This window comes from Lygodium microphyllum, chromosome 13 (assembly GCF_053477565.2).
Source record: "Lygodium microphyllum isolate KBCC chromosome 13, Lygodium_microphyllum_v1.1.10, whole genome shotgun sequence".
NCBI lineage: Eukaryota > Viridiplantae > Streptophyta > Polypodiopsida > Schizaeales > Lygodiaceae > Lygodium > Lygodium microphyllum.
The window spans coordinates 115942815-115958745 of NC_141147.1; the positions used below are offsets into that span (position 1 = coordinate 115942815).

At 45.1% G+C, this 15931-nt stretch overlaps 1 pseudogene; it reads left to right on the forward strand.

Annotated features, from left to right (window-relative positions):
* Positions 1–1768: 1768 nt before the first annotated feature.
* LOC148027097 (uncharacterized) overlaps positions 1769–15931 on the forward strand; it is a 74629-nt pseudogene continuing 60466 nt past the window's right edge.

Consider the following 15931-nt stretch of genomic DNA (forward strand, 5'->3'; position numbering starts at 1 on the left):
TTTGACTATAGAAATAACTCCAATGACTGCGCATACCCATACCACGAAACGGGTTTGTTAAAAAGGGAAATTAAGTGCAGTGAGGGGGGATTAATTTAATGAAAGGTTTATTTTAAGAAATTATTAAGAAATGGGTGAAGTTTTATTAAGTGATAAACCTTAGCAAGAAAACGACGGTTCTTTCTTATAAATTTAATTACCAATTATTAGGTGAAAACGGTGCTTTAATTCGAATCCCGGACTTCAATACCCAGACTGGGTCTCTAAATGCAAGTTCATTGATTACAAATTAAGGTGATGTGGAGCGTTTTTTTGCCAGCGCTTGTGACGGCTGGTTCATTTTAATTAAAAATATTAAAGTGCCTTTTTAGCGCACTTAGCACGTGCGAAGTGAACGGCAGGTTTATTTTAATTAAAAAAAATATGGTGTATTTAGCGCGAATGCGCGTGCCATGGTGGTGGTGAGGGTTCATAAGTGTTTTATTATGTGTTGGTTTGTTTGTGTTTTTTGTTTTGTTTTGTTTTTTTTTGTGGTTTTTATTTTTATATTAACCGTGAGTTTTGGGATAGCTTTAAAAAAAAAACAAATAAAAGGGAAATACATGGTAGTGGGTGTATGGAAATGCAAAGAATGCGCTCTCCTCAATCCAAAAGTATCTGGATTTTTTGCGAGACGTTTAGTTGGGGTGTTGGATGAAAAAGGTTTTTTTTAAAATGATTTTTTTTTTGTTTTTGTTTAATTTGCAAGGAAGTTAGGTGTGAAAGGAAAGATTATGATAGCTGAGAAAAATATGCCAAAGATAAATAAAAATATTAAAGAAAATGTTAGGAATTTTTTAGAAATTAATTTGGAATTTTTAAGCATTTTTAATGAATTTTTATCATATTTTTGGGTATTTTGAAAGATTTTGGAATTTTAAAATGGGAAAAAATATTTTTTTTAAAACTTACAGGTTTAGAAAAATATGGCCATGGGTTGCAAAAATAAAAGGAAAATTTTCTAGATTTTTCTGTAATTTTTGCAGAATTTAAAAGTGGTATTTAAGGATTTGTTTTGTATTTTTCAATGTTGTTGTTTGTTTTTTGTTTTTAAAAAAAAATTTGTAAAAGGGTTTGTGGGTGTGTGAATTAAAAATCTGGGAAAATACCCAGCAAGAGGCTGCGTGGCAGCTGCGTGTCAGCAACCAACGATCAAAGTCCCGCAGCCGCGCACGAACAATCGCGAACAATCTATCTCAATCACCCACTCGCGCATTTGGCTACGTCGCGAGGGTGGCTGCGGGTGAGACAGGGGTTTATGGAAGGGGTTGCGGTGGGGGATGTGTTGCGGGTATGCTGGCAACGACTCTGCAGCGTAGGACAGGGAGCTTACAGGGAGTAGGGTTGGCGTTGTGTGGGTGTGGACTCGGGTGGGGGTCGTGTGATTGGGGGGAAGGGGGCTTAGAGGGGTTAGGTATGTGGAATGGGGGGCGTGCAGAGGAACAAGGGTGTGCAGAGGGTAGGGGGTGTGCAGGGGTGTGGTTGTGTGGGGAAGGTGGGTTTAGAAAGGTGTGTGTGTTGAGGGTGGGAAGGGGGTGTAGGATGTATGTTGGGTGGGAATGGGGGTTTAGGGGGGGTGGGTTGGGTGTGGTGGGAAGGGGGTGTAGGATGTATGTTGGGTGGGAATGGGGGTTTAGGGGGGGGTGTGTTGGGTGTGGTGGGAAGGGGGTGTAGTGGGAATGATTTGAATGGGGGGTGGGTGTGAACAGTTGGGAGGCGCTGACTGGCGATGACGTGGACTGCTGACGGCGCTGTGTCGGCCGTAGGGACAGATTGGCGTGGAGAGGTGACGTGGCCTGGGCGTGGCGGGGCCGTGACGGCGGCAGGGTGAAGCGGGGGCCACTAAGCGGGTGAAACGAGCAGGGGCCGCATGGAGGCGGGTGGGCCAGGGCGACAGGGGGGCGACCGGGTTGGAAGCGATGTGGGCAGGTGAACGAAGGGCGACGAGGGGGCGGCCGGGCTGGAACTGCGACGAGGCGCTGCAGGGGCGCGGGTGGCGGACGAGGCACGCAGGGCGGCCGACGTCTGGCGGAGAGGCGGCGGCTGCGACGTGCAGGACGGCGAATGGCGGGGGCTCGGGCCACAAGGCGAGGAGGCGGCCGCTGCAAGGCTGGCCGGGGAGGGAGGACGAGGCCGGAGGGAGAGGAAGGAGGGGAAGGAGAGGGGAGGAAGGAGGAGAGAAGGAGGAGAAAAGGAAACGGCGGGGAGAAGGAAGGGAGAAGAAGGAAGAGAAGAGGAAGGGAAAGAGAGGGGAAGAGGAGGAGGTGGAGAAGAACAGGGAGGGAAGAAGAAAAGAAAGAGAGGGAGGTGGCGTTGGAGGGAGGTGGGGGGTGGAGATGAAGGTAGGGAGGGGGGGCACGCAGGAGCAGGAGAGGGAGAGAAGGAGGGGAGGCAGTTAGGATTGGGGAGGGGTCGGGGAGAGAGAAGGTAGGTAGGGTAAGGGTCAATGGGCAGGGGCCCATGCAAGGGGGCAGAGGAAAGGGCAGGGCCCATGGGGGGTGCCCATAGGGGAATAGGGAAGGGTCAATGGGCAGGGGCCCATGCAAGGGGCGTACCCCCTCGTCCCGCGCGCGTGCACGGGGCGAGGGTAAAAAAAATTTGCCGTGACGGGATCAGAATAGCACCGAGAGGGTGATATGGGCCACACGGACGTGACCAGGGCACGTTAAAACGCGTAAAATCGAAAACGGGCGCGTTCACGCGCGAGACGGGGCGCGAAAAAACACATAAAAATAAAGAAAAATTAATAACTCCCAATCCGAACGTCAAAACGAAATGACGTAAAAACAAAAAGTGGGTAGGACGGCAGGGGGAAGACATGGAAAATATGCAACGGAGGTTCCGAGAGGGGTAAAGGGCGGTCACATGCAAAAAACACAAAAAACGGACCAAAAAACTCAATTAAAAATTGATATCGGGAGATCCGTGCATCGGAACGAGGTGCAGAAAAAAGGAAAACTATGCAGAAAGACGTGCCCAACAATCCTATCACATCAAAACATAGTTCCGACTGAGATAAGATGCGTTCATGTGGGAAAAGCCCAAAAAAAAAAAACCCAAAAATGAGATCAGAAATTAATACTAGACGAACCGTGCGCCGGAATGATAGGCAATAAGAAGGAAAAATCTCCGTAGGAAGGAGTGGCACAGGATTATCACGTTAAACCACAGTTCGAGAGGAAGTAGGAGGGGTTCACATGCGAAAAACTCCAAAAATATGCCCAAAAACTCATTTAAAAATTAATAAGTAAACATCCGGAAGGTGGGTGGAAAATGAACGATCGGATGGGAAGGGACACCATTAGGGTAACAGCAAGGCATGGCATAGATGCATTAGCAGGTTAAGGCATATGAAGAAGGGTATGCGATATAAACGCGCAGGGACGCGTCCCCACACTTAAGACCTTAACAGATAGGGTTAACCGAGCAACAGGAACCTAGGACCACGCCATAGACCATCCACTAACGTCCCCACACTTAAAAGATGAACGTCACTGAGAAACAGAAGTTGTAGGGTTAGAAAAACTTGGCCCATTTTGTCAAGAATCAAGGTTGAGTGTCGATGGCATGTCCTGTGTTGTTGTCGGCTTTGCTGGAGGTACCAAGGCATCTTCTCGGCACACGTCTGTCATGGCAGGGACCACGCGGCAGCACCCAGGGAGATGGCTGATTGAAGGGATCGCAGGAAATTCGTCGATGATGAGGGATATTACACTCCACTCACAATCACTCAAATGAAATGAAAGAACTGTCACTCGCCCCATGACTAATATCACTCGAGGAAGAATGATTGAAACGCATATCTCATACCCGGTTTAGAAATCAACATGGGAATGGTGCAGAAGGAGTATGCCAAGGTGCACAGTTGATGGTGCATTAGTGCGTCCAACCCATCTGGCATAAGTGTAAGGAGGAAGGCAAGGGAGCCTTACAGTGCAGTGTACAGAACAGGGTGATGTGTCTTGTGATGACGGTAGAGACCCATCCCGTGGGTGCATAGGAAAACGGGAACATACCTGACTCCAAGTGTTGTAACGTCCCTCAATCTCACCTCTCGGTAATTGATTGAAGAAACTCCAGTCACACTCAACCCACCCTCTGTCTCACGCTCTGTTGATAGATACAGGAGGGCAACCATATCCTGAAACCCGTTGATGTAATCCTCACAGTCACTTGTGCAAAGGTTGTATGCCTTTTGCGCATTCGATGGTGCAACTGTGCATCCCGCCCTGTGCTGGCATACAGTGCGAGAAGGAAGGCCAAGGAGCCTTATAGTGCAGTGTACAGAAACAAATTGTGCTTTGTGCATTGAGAGGCCCATCCCGTGCGTGCAACACTTCATTCACACTACTCACCTCTCATTTGATTTGAAGGGAAAAGACTGGTCTCTCGCCCCATCCTCTGTCTCACTCTCTGTGGATAATTACAGAGGGCAACACATACTCACGTCCCCATCCAGTTAGGATGAAAGCTCACATCACTCGATTGTTTGTCGATGAAGATCGCGTCATTAGTTGCTGAAGAGGCGTACCCAGGGAGGTAGCCATCAAATCGAACATTGTGTTGGATAGGACATGTCGTCTGCTAGAGGACAGTTAGACACTCTGCAGAGAGACCCAGGACACAGCGTACCAAGGGAGGCAGCTTCAGAACTGGATCTTGGAAATTTCAATTGATGATTCCACTTTCTGGACTGCTAGGTGTTGCCACCTTTTCCACAGCCAGCTTCCAAGGGTGGTTATCACCTTTTCTTGGAACGAGGCCTGCTATGACAGGGAATTGCTTCCTTTTCTCCCATAACAGATTTGTTTTCTTATTATTATTTTTTCTTTGTTTTTCCCTATTCCCGAGGGTGTTTCCACCTTTTCCCGAAGAATAGGTCGGCATGACAGGGACCTAAGTCATTTTCTCCCATGACCGATATATATATATTTTTTTTCTTTTTTTTTCTTTTTCTTTTTTTTTTCTCTTCGAATTAAACAAGGGAATGGTAAAAAGACCATGTATCAGAACCAACCTCGCCACTGTCTCGCTGGTGGAAAATAGAGGATAAGAGATCAAGGGTGGAAGGTAGGGTTGAGGGGATAGAGGGTTGCGTCCACCTCATCAGGAATGGCTATAAGAAGTAGCATCATAAAAAGTACAGTGCCACGCCAACGAGAGAAAGGATCAGGTGACCGTGATTGTCAAGATCCCCAAGGAGGGAAGTACTTCTTCAGGCGATATCCATTAATCAGGAAGGGATCATCAGAGGCATCAACAGTCTGCACTTGGACAGAGCCATTAGGGTTGATGGCAGTTACCTTATATGGGCCCATCCACCGCTGTTGGAGCTTGCCAGGAAACTTGCCAAATCGTGAATCATAGGCTAGGACCAAATCACCTTCTTTGAACTCCTTGTGCTTGATGAAGTTGTCATGGTAAGCCTTGCGTCAAGCTTGCGTGGCTTCCATGCACTGTAGAGCCATCCTGCGAATTTCGTCCAAACATTCCAGGTGCAGGAGACGGCGTTGCAGTGAATCATCATCCCCAAACGCTCTTTGATAGCCACTCTCAAAGAGGGTAATTCCAGTTCAACAGGAAAAACAGCTTCTGTACCATATACCAATTGGAAGGGTGTCTGTCCTGTTGCTGCTTTATGGGAGGTTTTGTACGCCCAGAGGGCCTCTATAAGTCGATCATCCCAATCACGACGATGTGCGGCAATCGTCCTTGTCAGAATCGAGCAGAGGATTCGATTCATGACTTCAACTTGGCCGTTGGCTCTGGGGTAATAAGGAGTGGACTTGCGATGGCAGATCTTATACAACTCTGTCAACTCTTCCATGACTTTGTTAAGGAAATGAGTGCCTTTGTCACTTACCATCTCTAAGGGACTGCCAAAACGGGTGATGATATTCTCATACATGAACATGGCCACGCTGTTACCATCGTCCCGCTTTAGGGCTTTAGCTTCACACCACTTTGTGACATAATCCATACATACGAGGATGTATCGGTTCTGTCTCCTTCTGGTAGGAGGATCGATTGGACCTATGAAGTCGATGCCCCACTTCTCAAACGGCTTCAGGGGAAGGATAGGTTGCAGTGGCATGGCACTTATCTTGGTGGGTTTCCCCATTCTCTGACAAGCATCACATCTTTTAAAGTAATCATAGGAATCCTTGTGAATGGTAGGCCACAAGTATCTTGCTAGCAGAGCCTTCCTGGCTGTAGCTTCTCCTACAAAGTGGCCTCCACATGGCTCGTCATGGCAAGCCTTCAGAACAATCCCAATCTCACCTCCTGCAACACATCTTTTGAGCACTTCATCTTTTCCTTTCTTGTACAGTGCACCGCCTAGCAGGGTATAGGGGGCTGATTCTAGCATAAGCTTCTTCTTTTCCCGACTAGAAATACTAGGAGGATACTATTGGGTTGCCAGTAGATTGGCAATATCTGCATACCAGGGAGTTACAGTTTCTACCAGGAAGAGGAAAGTATCATGAAGGTCTGGATCATCCTGCTCCTCGTCTGCAGTTTGTGGGATACACGACAGATGATCAGCCAGAACATGGGAACGACCAGGCTTAGTAATTACCTCAAAGTCGAACTCCTGAAATAGAAGGAGCCATCTCATCATTCGTCCTTTCACGTCTGCTTTGTTCATCAGGAAGGACAGGGCCTCATGATCCACATAAAATTTAAAGTGGGTGGATAGGAGATAGTGGCGAAACTTCTCTAGGGCAAACACCATTGCCAAGCACTCCAGCTCGGTCACTGTGTAGTTCCGTTCTCTATCAGTGACTTTTCGGCTTGCATAATAGATCGGTTGATCTAGCTTCGAGGAGCCCTTCTGGCAGAGAACTGCGCCTAAGCCTTCAATGGATGCATCAGTGTGTACATGGAACTCTTTCGTCCAATCAGGAGGTTGCAGAATGGGTGCCTCAATCAGACACTGCTTCAGAGTGTGGAAGGCTTTGTCACATTCTTCTGTCCAAGTAAACTCTGCATCTTTCCTCAGAAGCTTGTGCAAGGAGGTTGCCTTTGTTGCAAAATGGGCTATGAACCTTCTGTAGTAACCCACATGGCCTAGGAATCCCCTCAACTGTTTGAGGTTGGTGGGTGCTGTCAGAGCTGCGATCTTTTCGATCTTTGTAAGGTCTGTTGATATCCCTTGTGCAGAGACAATGTGGCCCAATAGAACTCCAGAAGAGACCCCAAAGATGCATTTTTCGGGGTTGAGGGAAATCCCATACTCCCGGCATCAATCAAAGCATTGTTCCAAATGTCCCCAGTGTTCTCGGATCAAACTATAGACACAGAAGTCATCCAAATATACCTCAATAAAGTCGTGCAGATGATTTTGGAAGGCGGCCATCATGACTCGCTGGAAAGTAGCAGGGGCATTACAAAGTCCAAACGGCATCACTCAGTAAGCGTAGGTCCCCCATTTTGTGGTGAAGGTTGTTTTGGATTGGTATTCTTCTGCGATTTGGACTTGGTTGTATCCACTGAATCCATCCAGAAGGGAGTAAAGCTCATGTCCTGCCACTGTGTCCAACAGTTGGTCTGTGAAAGGGATAGGAAAGTGATCCTTCTTTGTCTTGGAATTAAGCTTTCGGAAATCCACACATATACGAAGCTTGCCATTCTTCTTGAGTACAACCACGATGGGTGAAACCCATTCACTATTTGCCACACTGGATAGATGAACTCGGCTTCCAGAAGCTTCAGCAGCTCTGCTTTTACCAATGTGGAATAATTCGGGTTCATTCGCCTCTGTCGTTTCCGTACTGGCTTGGCATCAGGCTCCAAGTCAATATGATGCTGACATATTGTGGGATCAATCCCCTTTAGGTCTTTGTAGGACCATGCAAACACGTCCAAATTTTCTTTCAACAAGCTATACAAGGTTGACAACTCCTCTTCTGGGAGGCTGCTACCCACCTTCAAGTGGCGTTCAGTGCCATTTGCATCCACAAAAGTTAATTGCCTTTCACCTTCTGCTTCACGGATAGAGGTCCCACGGACTGCTTCTGGATACAGATCCGACTCCTTCAAAGGAGTGGTATCCTCTTCTGATGGCCCACTAGAACCAACTTCTTCTTTTGGAGGAGACTTAATTTTCTCCTTGAGATGTTGGAAGGGGATTAGAGCCGTTTCGGGTTTGGTTTCAAGATTAGTTACCTCGTGGCTGGAAAACTCATCTTCTGATGACACATCTAGGAACGTCACATAACAGGGACCCTCTGATGCCTGTTGGGTTGGTGGGACTGGTGCTTGTTGGCATGGTGCATCATCATCATCTTTCTTTGGCAAGGATGGGTTAGGATGGCATGAGCCACTACTGAAAGATGGCTTATTCTTCTTAACCCATGTCTTATAAAGATTTTTCATATGAGAAGATCCATTTACCAGACCAAATGGTACCATCTCCATTCTGTCCCATAGCATGAGCTCGTTTGCTTCTAATGCTTCTCGAACTTCTTCTCCAAATGTATCCTCTTCGGGTGGAATAGACTCTTCTGGCTCACTTTCATAACCTTCTTCGTCAGTATCATCTCCATCCTCTTCTGTTTCTGTCTCTATCTCTGCTTCTGCTTCTGTCTCTGTCTCTGTCTCTGTCTCTGTCTCTGTCTCTGCTTCTGCTTCTGTCTCTGTCCCTGTCTCTGTCTCTGCTTTTGTTTTTGTAGGAGCTCTATAAGAGAAGAACAGGTTCTCTATTTCATCTTCTGCCTCTGTCTCTAGCTCTATTATAGCCATGTAACAGGGAGAGCAGTATATCCATGCTTCTATCTCACTGTCAGAAGTGATTTCGGAAATCGTTCCTAGTTCAGGCAGGAAGTATTCACCCATTGATAATGACTTTGCATCTTTTGGAAGTTGTCTTACAGTATCCACTGTTAAGGAACGTGCCACTGTTTTCTTGGGAAGGATCTATTTGACAGCATCTTCGTCTGCTGATGTTCAATCTGTAGCCTCATTAGGGGAGTCAGAAGATAATTCCAAGGAGGTGGATCCATGTCCTTTTTGAGAACCATATAGCTTCAGCACCACTTTGTTGGGTCCTCTACCCAAGGTCAAGGTTCCTTTGAACCAATCAGTCCTTGCTCTGGCTTCAAAAAGCCATGGTCTACCCAGTAACAGAGGGTAGGATGTACCATAAGAGTTTGGCTTCACCACTAGATAGGTTAGCCAATATATTTTCCAGCCACTGTAGTCTTCACATATGGGAGAATGCCCAAAGGCTTGATTCTACTCTGATCTGACAGTCTGATGAGCCATTGGGTTGGTTGCACACCTTGTAGGCCTAGATCCTTCATTGTCACATCCGCCATAATGTTCACTGATGAACCACAATCAATCAATGCATTTGCAATGAAGCAGCCTTCTATCCACACGCCAGTCTCTGGAGTACCTGGATCTAGGAAGGCGTTAGCCACATCCACTTCTTTTACAGGTTCTGGAGCTTTATTGGACTTTGTTGCTGTTGAAGGAGCAATCCTTAAGCCACTCTTCTTGTCAGTATACTTTTGAACCTTTTTCGGCAACTGGGAGACAACATCAATAATTGTCGGAATGTAAGGTTTGGTTTAAAGGTATCTAGATCTCTGACCAGATCATATTCCTTAATAGGATCCACTGGCTTCTCTAATCGGTTAGGGAATGGGGAAACACCCATTTTCATATTCCCTCTCTCTTCCAACAGGGGAATCATGGGAACTTCTTTTGCCACTTGTGGCACTTCCTCCTCTTCTGTCTCCTAGACCTCTGGTCCTGTCTCTGTAACTGTCTCTGTAACTCTCTGTGGCATTGTAGTGCTCTGTACAGCACTGTAAGGCTCTGTTCTGTTCTGTTCTTTTGGTGGAAGATTGAACATCACTGTTTTGGCAGGAGGATTGTTTTCTTTCTGGATAGGTGGTTCCTTCTTCTTTGCACATGTGATGGCAGCAACTTTCAATTCCACTAAATTGGAGGTGGGCTCTTGGGCCTTGGCCGGACTATCAGTAGCATTGTTTTTCACTGGGGCTGGGCTTGGACAGTCTTTTGCAGTGTGGCCTTCTCCTTTGCATCGACTGCATAAGGGCTTGTAATCTACTGACCTTCTGGGATTTGGACAATTTGGTGAGATGTGTCCCTTTTCCCCACATCTATAACACTCCACTTCTGATCTCTGACCACCACCAGGCTGTCTTCCTCTGTAACTTTGAGAAGGAAATCTTCTGGGCCCGAAATTAGGACCAAACTCTCTAGGCTTGGGTCCAATATCCTGTGTTGTCATTTTAGATTCCAACAAGTTGAATCTTGCATCTTCTTCCTTCCTTCTCCTATCATGCATCTCCTTCAGAGAGCAAATGTCCTCTGTATGGTTCTTCCGCAAACAGTAGGAACAGAAGGCTCCAGGAATGGTTGGTTTTCGTGTGCATTCAGTGGCTAAATGGCCTGCTTGATGACACTTACCACACCAAGTATTTGACCGCATCACATCTCTTCCTGCTCCTGCAACATTGGATATGCTAGCGGTATTAACTTTCAGCGTCTGTAGCTGCTCTGTAATCACATCCATCAACTCCTTTTTGATGTTTGCAACTGAGTTGGATAAGTAATCCTTCAAGCTTTCTCCTCCGGAGGTACTGGCAGGAGGGTTTTGAGGAGTCTCTGTAATCACTGCATGAACAGGTTGGGCTGGTGCAGAGGGATCTCTGTTTTGATTCTGATTCAGAGCTCCTATTTGAACTGTTGGCTGTTGGCTCTAGTTGGTAGGGTTCCACTGTTGTTGCTGATTTGGCATTGGGGAAATTGGTTGGGACCATTGTTGTTGTGGTTGAACCATCATTTGAGGCATTGATTGTGGCCACTGTGGATTTGGTGCACTGTACTGTGATACTGGGGGCATCTGTTGGTAAGGGTAGGGGATAGTCCCTGGGACTGCATTTGGTGGGTACATCATTCTTGGCATCAGAGGAGGTAGGACTCCTCTTCCTGTATTCATCGCTAATATAGCTTCCACTTCATCGTACAGTCTTGCACCTTCTGTTGCAGCTTGCAGTGTCGCTGGTCTTTGCAGCTCCACAAACTTACGGACTTCTGGTTGTAATCCTCTGAGAAACACCCCCTTCTGAATGCCATCATCTAGATTATGGTTCATCCATCTCTTCAGGATGGATTCCATTTGTGAGACATAAGCTGCTACTCTTTCTCCAGAGGACTGACTTAGGTTCATGAATTCCTCTCGCATCCGCTCTTCAAAACCTTCATGCCTGAATTTAGTGAGGAATGCCAACTTCAGGTCGTCCCATGTGCCAAAAGTTCCTGCTGCTTATCTCTCATACCACTGAAACGCTGCGCCCTTGAAAGTGACGGGGAATATTGCCAACCAATGCTCAGGGGTTCTGGCATTGTTAGCCACACATGCTACCATAAACTCTGCTACATGAAGATCGGGGTCTTCATTGTACTCTCCCTTAAAAACTGGCAATGGAACTACATTCGCTGGCCTGTCATCAATATTTCTAGGACGGATCTGGCTTGGAAGTGGACCTCCAGCAAGGAGGAGGAAGGGCTTGATGTGCCATTGGGACTTCTATAAAGAGTTCCGCAAGGGCGTCAAAGGCGGCTTCTGCTGCGAGCTCGCTCTTGGCTCTGATTTTTGCTTTCTCTCTTCTCACGTACCTATGGACTCGTTCTAACGCTTGCCTCTTTATTGCGTCATTCATCAGGGGGTTGGCTCCACTATGTTGTCAGTGCTCCACAGAGGGTTAACAAAAGGCTTCAGTCTCTGGAGGACTCTCTTGCCAATATTTTTTCTACTTCTTCCTTTTCAACGTCTCTGAATTCTGCTTTCATGCCACTGCACAGAGGAAGGTATTCGGTTCTGAAGGTGTCAAAATGCATACGTCTGAGCATTGTGGTGGTGCCATCATCATAGTAATGCCAGCTTCTGATGGTTTTAACAGTGTATGTTGTAAAGAACACTCTATCTACCAACTTCCAGTGGGTTGCCAATTGAACAAACAGAAGATTATCAGTGCACCAAGCATCCCATGTATCTTGCTGTTGAGCATCCACGAACAAATTCCAACTCTTTTCCTTCTTGTCTCTGTGAACCTCTATAGACCAAGACTCCTGAAGCTTCTTCACAATTTCCCACTTGATGATGTCTGGAAACTTCTCAATGAATGCCAAATCTTCCATGGATGGTCATTCTCTCTGTTTTTGCTCTTCAGTTTGTCCCCAAACAGTTTGCCACCAAGATGCAAGTTTCTGCTGCTTCAACAAGAAGAGGAAACTGTCCACTACATAGAGCATGCATCATGATGGTGATGTGTTTCCGCCATTGTGGGATGAACTTCTTATGGAAAGTGGCTTTGATTATGAGAAATTCCAACTCTTCAGTGGAAGAAGGAACTTTACAAACATCCATTGAATTCTTCTCTTCTTGGCAATGCCATTTCCTTCATTTTCAGCCTCTTCTGGTGCTTGTTGATGGCAAGTTTCCCCGGTTGCGCACCAAAAACATGGAGCCCCAAGAGGAACACTAAGGAAAAGGAAATTCTCTTGCAAGAAAATCTATCTTGTAACATCAACAAGCTTGTTTATTATGTTTTATATGATCACAATGAAGAAAAGAACACCAGGCACAGCAAATCTTCATGCAGCATCATGTAGATCTCCCACGGATTTGATAGAATCAACCATATTCTTCAATATCTTCACAAAATCCATCAATAGAACGAAGAAAGCAAAGGAATACACCATCTTTTAATGGAAACACATCACATAGTATTCATCTTTAATATCTTCATAGTCTTCTCTCTCAATCTCTCATATACAATCACTCTGTTTTAGTAGATTTGGCTATCTCTGACTCTCTCTCTCTCTCTCCATCAATCATACATCATATCCTCACTACAATCTCTCAAAAATCACTCTCAATAATCCTTCTTAGGTCGTGGATACCCCTCCCAAGAGGTATGTTTGATATGAAGAGTCATCAAAGCCACGATAGTGTCCTTTCATAGCTCACTACTGTCACTTCACTCTAGTCTTCACTTGAGTCTTCAGCAGCTACTTCTTTCACTTCTTTCAGCTCTTTTGCCCTTGTATTCACCTCTTTCCAAGGCTAGAAAAATTTTCCAAGCTACACTCTCATCCATCAGAACACATACAGAAGTATACAGAACAGTCTACAGAACAGTACTAGAACAGCTACAGTATAGAACAGAACATAACAGAGACAGAGGCTCTACAGAAGACCTACAGAAGGTTACATAAGGTCATAAAAACCACTTAACTCATACTCAAACCATTCCAAACTCTCACAAACCATTCAGAAACTTTCACAAGATCTCAATCTTCATCAATCAATACTCCATCCCTCCTTACAAAAGACAATCAGAACAAAACAGAACAAAACAGAAGCTATATAGAAGGTATACAGAACCAATCAGAACCTATCAGAACATCACAAAACCACTAATAAACATCATGAACTTCCAAAACACAATATATCATCCAAAACACTCTCAAACCACTTCCAAACCAATCAATCTTCTCATAAAATCAACCATTCAGCTCTCAAAAACAACAAAAATCAGCCAAAAAACAAGTCATTTCAACACTCAACAAGAGCCCAGCACTCTTAAAATAAATCATGGTGCGCTTTGCACTTTTTTACAAATGTATTTACTTGCATTTTTTCTTGTGCGTCTTTCTCCTTGACTTAGGACTTTTCTGCACTTTTTATGTTTTCAGATTTTTCTTGGCGTGTGTTCGTCTTTCATTCCACTTTTGCCTTGGCCTTGTCTTCTTCTTTATATTTTTCAAATTTTCCACCTTGTTCATTTGAGGGTTAACATTACCCCCTCCTAGACAAGTGCCAGTTCCATGGCACTCACCAGCGTATGTAGCAGACTTTGGCATGCACCAAAGATGTGGGTGGAAGGGACATCTATGGTTTGCGGTGGAGTTTTGGTGGTGGTGTGGATGAAGGTCATTGGGGGCACGTTGTTGGCCTAATTGGCTAGTGATAGGGTTATTGAAGTTGGTGATAGGACTGGTTTTTGTTGGAAGTTGCACTCGTGGCTGGCACCGGTGTTGATATTCTGGGGATTCTGCGAGCAAGAGGCTTGCAGGATGATAAAGGAAAAGAATTCAGAGTTGAGCGTTGATGAAGAGATGACGATACTTTCATTGAATTATTCAATACTTGCAATTGAAAACCTCTCATATGTGGTCTCTCCCTGGGGGTAGTACTAGTTTTCTTATCATGCACAACATGTAGTTTGATTAGTTTGGGAGATTAGTTGGAACTCTAGGCAAGCTGAGAGTATTGTCCTGCACTTGAGGACCCAAACTGTGTATATATTGTGGTGCAGATATTATGTGAGTGCACGTGCATACATAGATAGTACATAGTTAGAAGATTGTTGGTTAGGTTCTTGGTAGTAGTGTGTGGATGAAGGAAGGGTTCAATGGGGTGGAAAAAATTGTTGATGTTGAGGAGAAGTACACTTAGAGGCTTGTTGAGACATTATTTGTGATTTTGGCATAGCATACTTGAGCTCATTGATGCCTGAGATTTTTGTAGCTAGTGGCTACTTAGAGTGGTTGAAGAGTACAATGTACTTTCCATAGTCTTCCATGCCTTGCTTACCCCTATTGATTGTGTAACGTGTCCACTAGTATCATCCAGGACACGTCTTAGCAGTCCATTGGAAAGGATGTCTAGAAAGCTTCGCCCAGCACTCCCATGGAATGTTACGTGATTTGTGATCTAGGGCTTTCCGCATCTGCTACGTAGCGGAAGTATTCTGCCCGTTCCCACTTAGGATCGACCGGAATTAGGGTTTTCCTACTTGGTCATTTCCTAACAGCAACTAGCGTCGGACCCAAGTGAACTACTTTACGCACAAATGCCAGGTCCGAAGCGGATTCACGCTGCACTTGGTTCAAGGAGAATGAGAAACGAGAGGGATGCAAAGCTCAACCTCTCTGCCATAAGGCATAGTCCCATTCCATTCCCCTAAAACAACGTAAATCGGGTAAGACATAACTCTAGGTCAACGCTTTCGTTGTTCGTGTCCTTTGACAATCATCTCGTTGTTCTTCGAGATTTGAGAAAATTTTCCGACCAACCGGGACCACCCAACCGTAGGACAGACCCATGGCCCATCGTCCGCACTTTCCTCGGTTTGTTTTAGTTATGTAATTATCTAACACATTAATTGGACATGTAACAATCAGCTTCTTTAATTAATCCGTTAAGCACTAGTTCCTTCACGTAATCTTATCACGTGACGTAGAAAAACAATATCATGCAAGTTCTTTATTAACATATCATCATATTTATCTTTGAAATACAAGGATTTCCGCGTGTAGGCTTGTCCACAATCCGCCCGAAGGCTATCCAGCAATCCACAGGGATCACTATTCCAAGTTTCCGCCCGTAGACTAGTATTCGGGCCTCGAGATACTATGCGATAATGGAGTTACGAAACAATCCGTTTCAGTTTCTTTAAGCTGACCTAGGGTTTCCTAACTTTATTATTTTCTTTAAGAAACTCAGGGACAAACCCTAGTTCTTTTACGTTTACAATTTACTCATCCTACAATCAGGGAATGTGGGCAAGTATCTAAAGTATAAATGTTTCTTGGATTTTAATTCATTCCGCACGATTTGTTATCTATGTGTCAATTGATTTTAATATCGAGATCACCTCCGCACGATTTGTTATCTATGTGTCAATTGATTTTTCAATCCTAAACTTTATTGATTTTAGGTTAGGTAAATTCAATTAATCTTCCTTTTTCCTTGCGAACAAAATTCATGCCAAAATAAGCAATCTTTCCCTTGCTAAGTTATGTAGTTAGCAATGATAACTTCCTAGAGTTTAAGCATCGTAAGAAA